The 6368-nt window shown below is 31.9% G+C and overlaps 1 pseudogene; it reads left to right on the plus strand.

The window, feature by feature from the left end:
• Window positions 1–621: 621 nt before the first annotated feature.
• Window positions 622–3612, plus strand: LOC139528210 (G protein-activated inward rectifier potassium channel 3 pseudogene; annotated as a pseudogene).
• The last annotated feature ends 2756 nt before the right edge of the window (window positions 3613–6368 follow it).

The raw sequence follows: 6368 nt of genomic DNA on the forward strand, positions 1-6368 counted from the left end.
GCATATCATATTAATATACACAAAATAGGCAAACTAGAGATATAATGGAGAGAAAATAATGAAAGTCAATTTTAGCTTGTACGTTCAATGTTTTATAACTTTCATAAATATAAAAAAAAAAATATTTGTCAATTCAATGCAGTTGCATATCATATTTTTTATAATTATTATACACAAAATAGGCAAACTAAAGATATACTAGAGAGGAAAAAAGGTAGTCAATTTTAGCATGAACGTTCTATGTTTTATAGTTATCATGAATTTGAAATATTTTATTTGTCAATTCGTGATGTCCAAATGTGAGAATAAAACACATATCAGTAATTCTTCTTCACTTGTTTTTTGCCTGGAGGTAACGAGCATATCATAGAGGCACATTAAGATCATTAATGCGTTTAATGTTACATTTTTTTCCAGCGATCATCAATCAATCATTTTGAACATCAATGAAATAATGTTTTGTGAACAATTAGATGTTAAACAAGTATTGCTGACAGCCCAGATCGATTTTCATAAATTAGCATTGTTTTCCAGCTAACGAATCAAAATGCTTCTTTTCTCATAAATTTACGTCAGAGTTATTTTTGGGGCATAAAAAACATTTTCTGATATTCGTGTATACCATAAGAACATTCAGTTCGAAGAGTACTATGTAAAAGGACACACAATATAATTCGCAATATATCTACAAACATGGCTTCCGACAAAAAACAGCTTCCAAAAAATGGCGATGAAACAACTGAAACAACTTACGACTTCGACCCTAAGACTGGTGTTACTATGAAAAGACGACCTTCCGTAAAAACCGTGGAATTTCCGGGAGAAAGTAAAGATTCTTCAACCAAAATGAGAAATGGCTATCAGCTTGGAAGACCATCACTGGTCAAGAAAACTGGACAATACCGTGTTGGATATAGAGGTATAAAAGGAAGTAAGCGAAAAGGTTATTTCCGTGATTTGTATCAAACTCTTATTGATATAAAATGGCGATGGGCTGCACTTATATTTTGCCTGACATTTTTCTTTGTGTATTTAATGTTTGCAATTTTCTGGTATTTACTGAGTTATTCCCATGGTGATTTCGATAATCTTGATAATCCGGCATGGTCACCATGTGTTATTAGGATGAAAAGCTTTGCCGATGCACTACTTTTTTCAATTGAAACACAAACTACAATCGGATATGGAACATTTTATCCGGATACAAAATGTGGCGGAAGCATCCCTCTGGTATTTATCCAGATCACAATAGGCTTTTTGCTTGAGACATTACTGGTAGGGTTCATATTGGTGAAGGTTGCACGTCCAAAATACAGACGATACACTCTTATGTTCAGTGATACTATGTGTATATGTGTAGAAGATGGCGAACTTTGTTTACAAATAAGAGTAGGTGACATCAGAAAAAGCCATTTGATTGACGCTTCCGTCTATGGTATTTATGTAGGTGAAAAGATTTCCGAAGAAGGATTCGTTTATCCGTTATACCAGAAACAAATGGAATTTGAAGTAAACGGAATGGATGACCGAATGTTTCTCATGTGGCCGATGGTTATAAGTCATAAAATTAATGAAGACAGTCCTTTGTATGACATGCAGTTTGAAGAAATGTTAGCGAACACATTCGAAATCATTATTGTATTAGAAGGCACAATTGAGTCCACTGGTGAAATTTGTCAAGCTAGAACGTCTTATTCTTCCAAAGATATACAATGGGGCTGTCGTTTTTCTAATCTTATGGACTTCGATCTTGAAACTGGCCAGTGGCGGGCAGATTTTGCTCTTTTCAACCAAGTTGACCCCAGTCCGACTCCTAAATGCAGCGGGAAAGAATCTGCAGTTATATATCGTGGAACAGGAATATTTGGACAAGAAAAAGCAGAGAATTTGACCAGAAAAGCAGTCAGCCATTATGATATTCGCCTTGAAAAGACGCCTGAAAACTTCGCCATATAAATTAAAATAAGGTAAATACTTACTTTGGGTGTAATGCCTATACTATTCATATTGACCAGGATAGGTTTTGCCCTTTTATTTACTAACTGTGGCTTTAAATTATTTAATTACATATATTTATATGTAAATACCTTTAAATTTTACATTTTACACAGGCTCTGTAATACTGATTTAACTTCTTGTTTGGTACAGTCTAACCGAACTAAAAAATGCATGTTATATAGCTTGTCTCTCTAACATAATAACATTTAGAAATTCTAAATGCATGTAATTTAGCTTGTCTCTCTAACATAATAACATTTAGAAAGTCTTAAATATGCTCCCTCTATATTAAGCTGGTTCTAGGCTGACTACTATACTTTGTTTGTTTGAGTGTAGCGTAATACAAGCGGATTCCAGTTTATCTCTATATACCACTCTAACAAAATAACATTTGGAATTTAGTGCATACGTACTCTCTTGTCTATAGTCCTTCATAAAGTATCATTTTGATTGTGTTTATTATTGTGTCCGTTTCTGCAATTGTAGAAATGAAGGAATTGTAGAAAACGACACAATATTGAATGCATTTCTCATCAACGATGGACGTGAATGTACCAGTTATCGGACCTGTTTACCTCTCATAATTTTTATTATAATATATGCTGTCTTCTGTAACTTACTTCTTACTATTGTACATATCTGTCTTCTTTAATTTCTATATCTATATATTCACAATTCTATTGACATCTAGCTTATACTATATATAAAAAAACTCATTAACAATCAAATATTTATCTTTTGATCTAAATTATTTATTTTTACAAAAAAGTTGTTTCCCTTTGTCAGCATTGTCCAACTTTTTAACCAATCAGAATGGGTATATTGGTTTGGGTATATTTTACTCAATGTGGAGATCCCTATGAAAAAGCTGAAAAATAAACCAGTCTCTTCACAAATTGCTTGCTGTAAATTGGAAATTAATAATAATTTTAAAAAAATCCAAATCATAAGAAGGCTTTTAGAAATCATGCCGAAACAGTATACAAATTACATATTATCATACCATAAAACCTTTAAAGTTTCCTTCTCAAAATTGTTAAAAAAAAATCTGAACACATTTATGCACTATTATATATATGTATATTTTGTAAGCGATATTTTTTAGAATGAATCTCTCATTTATTTTCGATCTAGACGGTTGAATTTGTCATAATTTAATGTTTAAATACATAAATATTGCGCACTTATTACATTCTTATCAGTGTTTTTTTCCCCAAGCCAATTCAATTTGCAATAAATGCAGTTTATTTCAATGTAATTATTAATTATATATTTTTTTTAATTTCAGAATTCTGTCTACAAAGAAGATGCTGTACAAAAGTAACTTTCTGACGGGAGGCCATGTCTCGTAAAGTTTTGATATTTATTGACTTTGAAATAGTCTCGTGTCTTATGCATAATATTCCAAGTCCCTGTAAAAATGCTGTATATATGTCCAGCTTATAACATTCCAAGTCCCTATACAAATGCTGTAAATATCCAGCTTATCATTCCAAGTCCCTGTATAAATGCTGTATATATCCAGCTTATCATTAATTCCAGTCCCTTTATAAATGCTGTAAATATCAAGCTTCTACAAGTATATATTCGTCTACAAATAAAACTTATATGTGACGTAATTGTCTTCGTGTGTTATTTTATACCAAAATCCTATACAGATATCTATAATTTTCAAAAATGTTATTTTCTCATATACTTGGCATTAATTTGATAGCCGGTTTGCGTATGTGTAACGAGCGGACGTAAACTAGCCTTAAATACAACATCTTCGCTAGCCAAGAGTCACTAGAGGAGGGCTGGATCATAACCCTTGACTAGCAGAGCTGTAAATACATGACGCATTGAATAGCTCATAAAACTATATGCGGTATCAGGTGATCGGGTGTATATGGGGATACCAGTATTCGTATATCGGTGGAATATCATGATACAAAGCTTAAAAAAGATACATGTATAAGAAGATGTGGTATGAGTGCCAATGTAACAATTTTCCACCCAAGTAACAATTTGTAAAAGTTTAGCATTATAGGTCATAGTACGGTCTTCAACACGGATCCTTGGCTCATACCAAACAGCAAGCTATTAAGGGCCCATAAAATTACTTGTGTAAAACCATTCAAACGTGAAAACCAAGTCTAATCTACATTAAATCAAAGTACTGAAGTACTGAACATCAGAGGACCTCAAGTTGTGTTGAATTATTGATAAATGACAGGTGTTTATATTATACCTACCAGACAGATATGTTCACCATACAATATAGTACAAATATTAAATATAATATGCTATCATATCTGAGATACTGACTTGAACTAGGAAACTTAACTTTGTGAATTATCAATGATTACTTGGTCAAATGAGAACTGTTAGATTGGCATTATGACCATATAGTTGCACACATACAAAGATCGTTAGCGTATAACTTATAATAGAGAATCAACATAGCAAACAATTCTTCGAGTAGCTATATAGTCACTCATTGAACTATGAAAAAGAGGTTCAAGACAATCATATCAAAACAGATAAATTGTAATATTGTGACTAATTAAAAAATAAAGTGGGGAAAAATATATTGTTTTGGCGAAAGAGGTGGCGAAAAAAATAATTGACCCAGGGGAAACTTTGGGGCTAAAGATACCAGATGAACAGCAAACTCATAAATGGAAAATAAACTTACAATTCCATGACTAAAACTGAAAAAGACATGCATACAAATAAAAGTACACTAGAAACAACATAGAAAACTAAAGACTGAGCAACACGAACCCCACCAAAACAGGTAATCTCAGGTGCTCCGGATGGGTAAGCAGATCCTGCTCTACAAATGGCATTAATTAACAATGTTTGTACATGTAGTATCCAGGTCTTTTTTCTGAAATATTTAGCTTTTGGATCAATTGCTAATTAAATGGATGTTAACACAGCAAGATTACTATCCCTTATTCTAGATTTTTGTTGCAGTCAACACAAACTCTTTAAATGTTCATAAATAGCTTCACTGAGTTACATTTGTATCTTGGTTTTATTGTAACACAGTCAATCATTTATCCATCATATTTTTTTTTTAAATTAGCAGCTATACATGTACATTGTAGGTTCTGTTTTCAAATTAGGTCTTTCCACCTTTCCGTGGAAAGACCTATTGATTTTGTTCTGATTATTATTTTTTTTTTTCTTCCGCCTAATTTTTTTTCTTGCGTAATTTTGTTGTTTCAAAAGATGTCGCTTAGATATTTGGAATATGATATCGTATAGTTTATACGCTTTAAAACTGACAACAGCGCAGTAAGAGTTATCTCCCCAAACACTGTTTTTCTTGTGGCCACTACTCCTTCGCAACCGCAAAAGATTACGACAAATTTATTTTACCAAATTGCTCGTTATATCTTCAGGATTCGAGTTTAGTTTTAACCGAAGCTATCCTGATACTCCATATGAGAGTTATTCCCCCTTATGTATTTGATATAAGTGATTTGCATTTCTAACTGGTAAACCATAAGTGATAGAGACCTAGGGTCTTTTAATTTGAGATCCTTGGTCCAAAAAAAATGAAAATTAGGTCAAGGGTCAAGGTCATATTCTAAATTTTTTATTTTGGCTTATTTTTACTTATTTTCAAAACCTTATAACATATCTACATCTTATTTTCACTAAATTGTTAGTTGCGACATGCCGTTACTTATAAATTTTGGTTGAAAGGGTGCGCTAACAATAAATAGGAGTTTTTGCCCATCTTATATTTAGAATTATGCGTAAAGTTGTATAACTCATTAACCATACATAATAAAGACCTAGGGTCTTTTGATTTGAGATACTTGGTTTATGACCTTGAAGTTGAGGTCAAGGTCATAGGTAATTTGCACGTTCTAGATTTTGACCTTTGCTTTAAATTCATATTTATATATTATAAAGCCATAGGAACTGACATTTTAGATTGATTTTTAATATTTTGATAATAAAATAGATCTTCACTTGTGGAAAGACCTTCAATTGTTCTTTGAACAATTGGTTTTTAATTATTAAATGGTTCATTGTAAATATTACAATGAATTATATGTAGATAGCCATTTGCTAATGATGGCATTTTTGTTAATTGAATATCACAACATTTGGATAGTTTTTCAACTGTTAGGTTTTTTTTACTTTGTTCTGGATTTAATACTTTGGATACCACTGGTTTAGAAATGTTTAGCAATGAGAACATTTTGCACTATACATATAGAACACAAATACCATATGAATGTGTCGGTCATTTGTAAGAAACCTGTAAAACAGGCCTTGTAATTTTTTGGTGTATATCTTGATTTCCCGATTGTACATTGATGTGGCCATTAGTTTTCTTGTATATATTGTTTAACATTTGACATTTC

Source organism: Mytilus edulis, chromosome 6 (genome assembly GCF_963676685.1).
Source record: "Mytilus edulis chromosome 6, xbMytEdul2.2, whole genome shotgun sequence".
Classification (NCBI taxonomy): domain Eukaryota; kingdom Metazoa; phylum Mollusca; class Bivalvia; order Mytilida; family Mytilidae; genus Mytilus; species Mytilus edulis.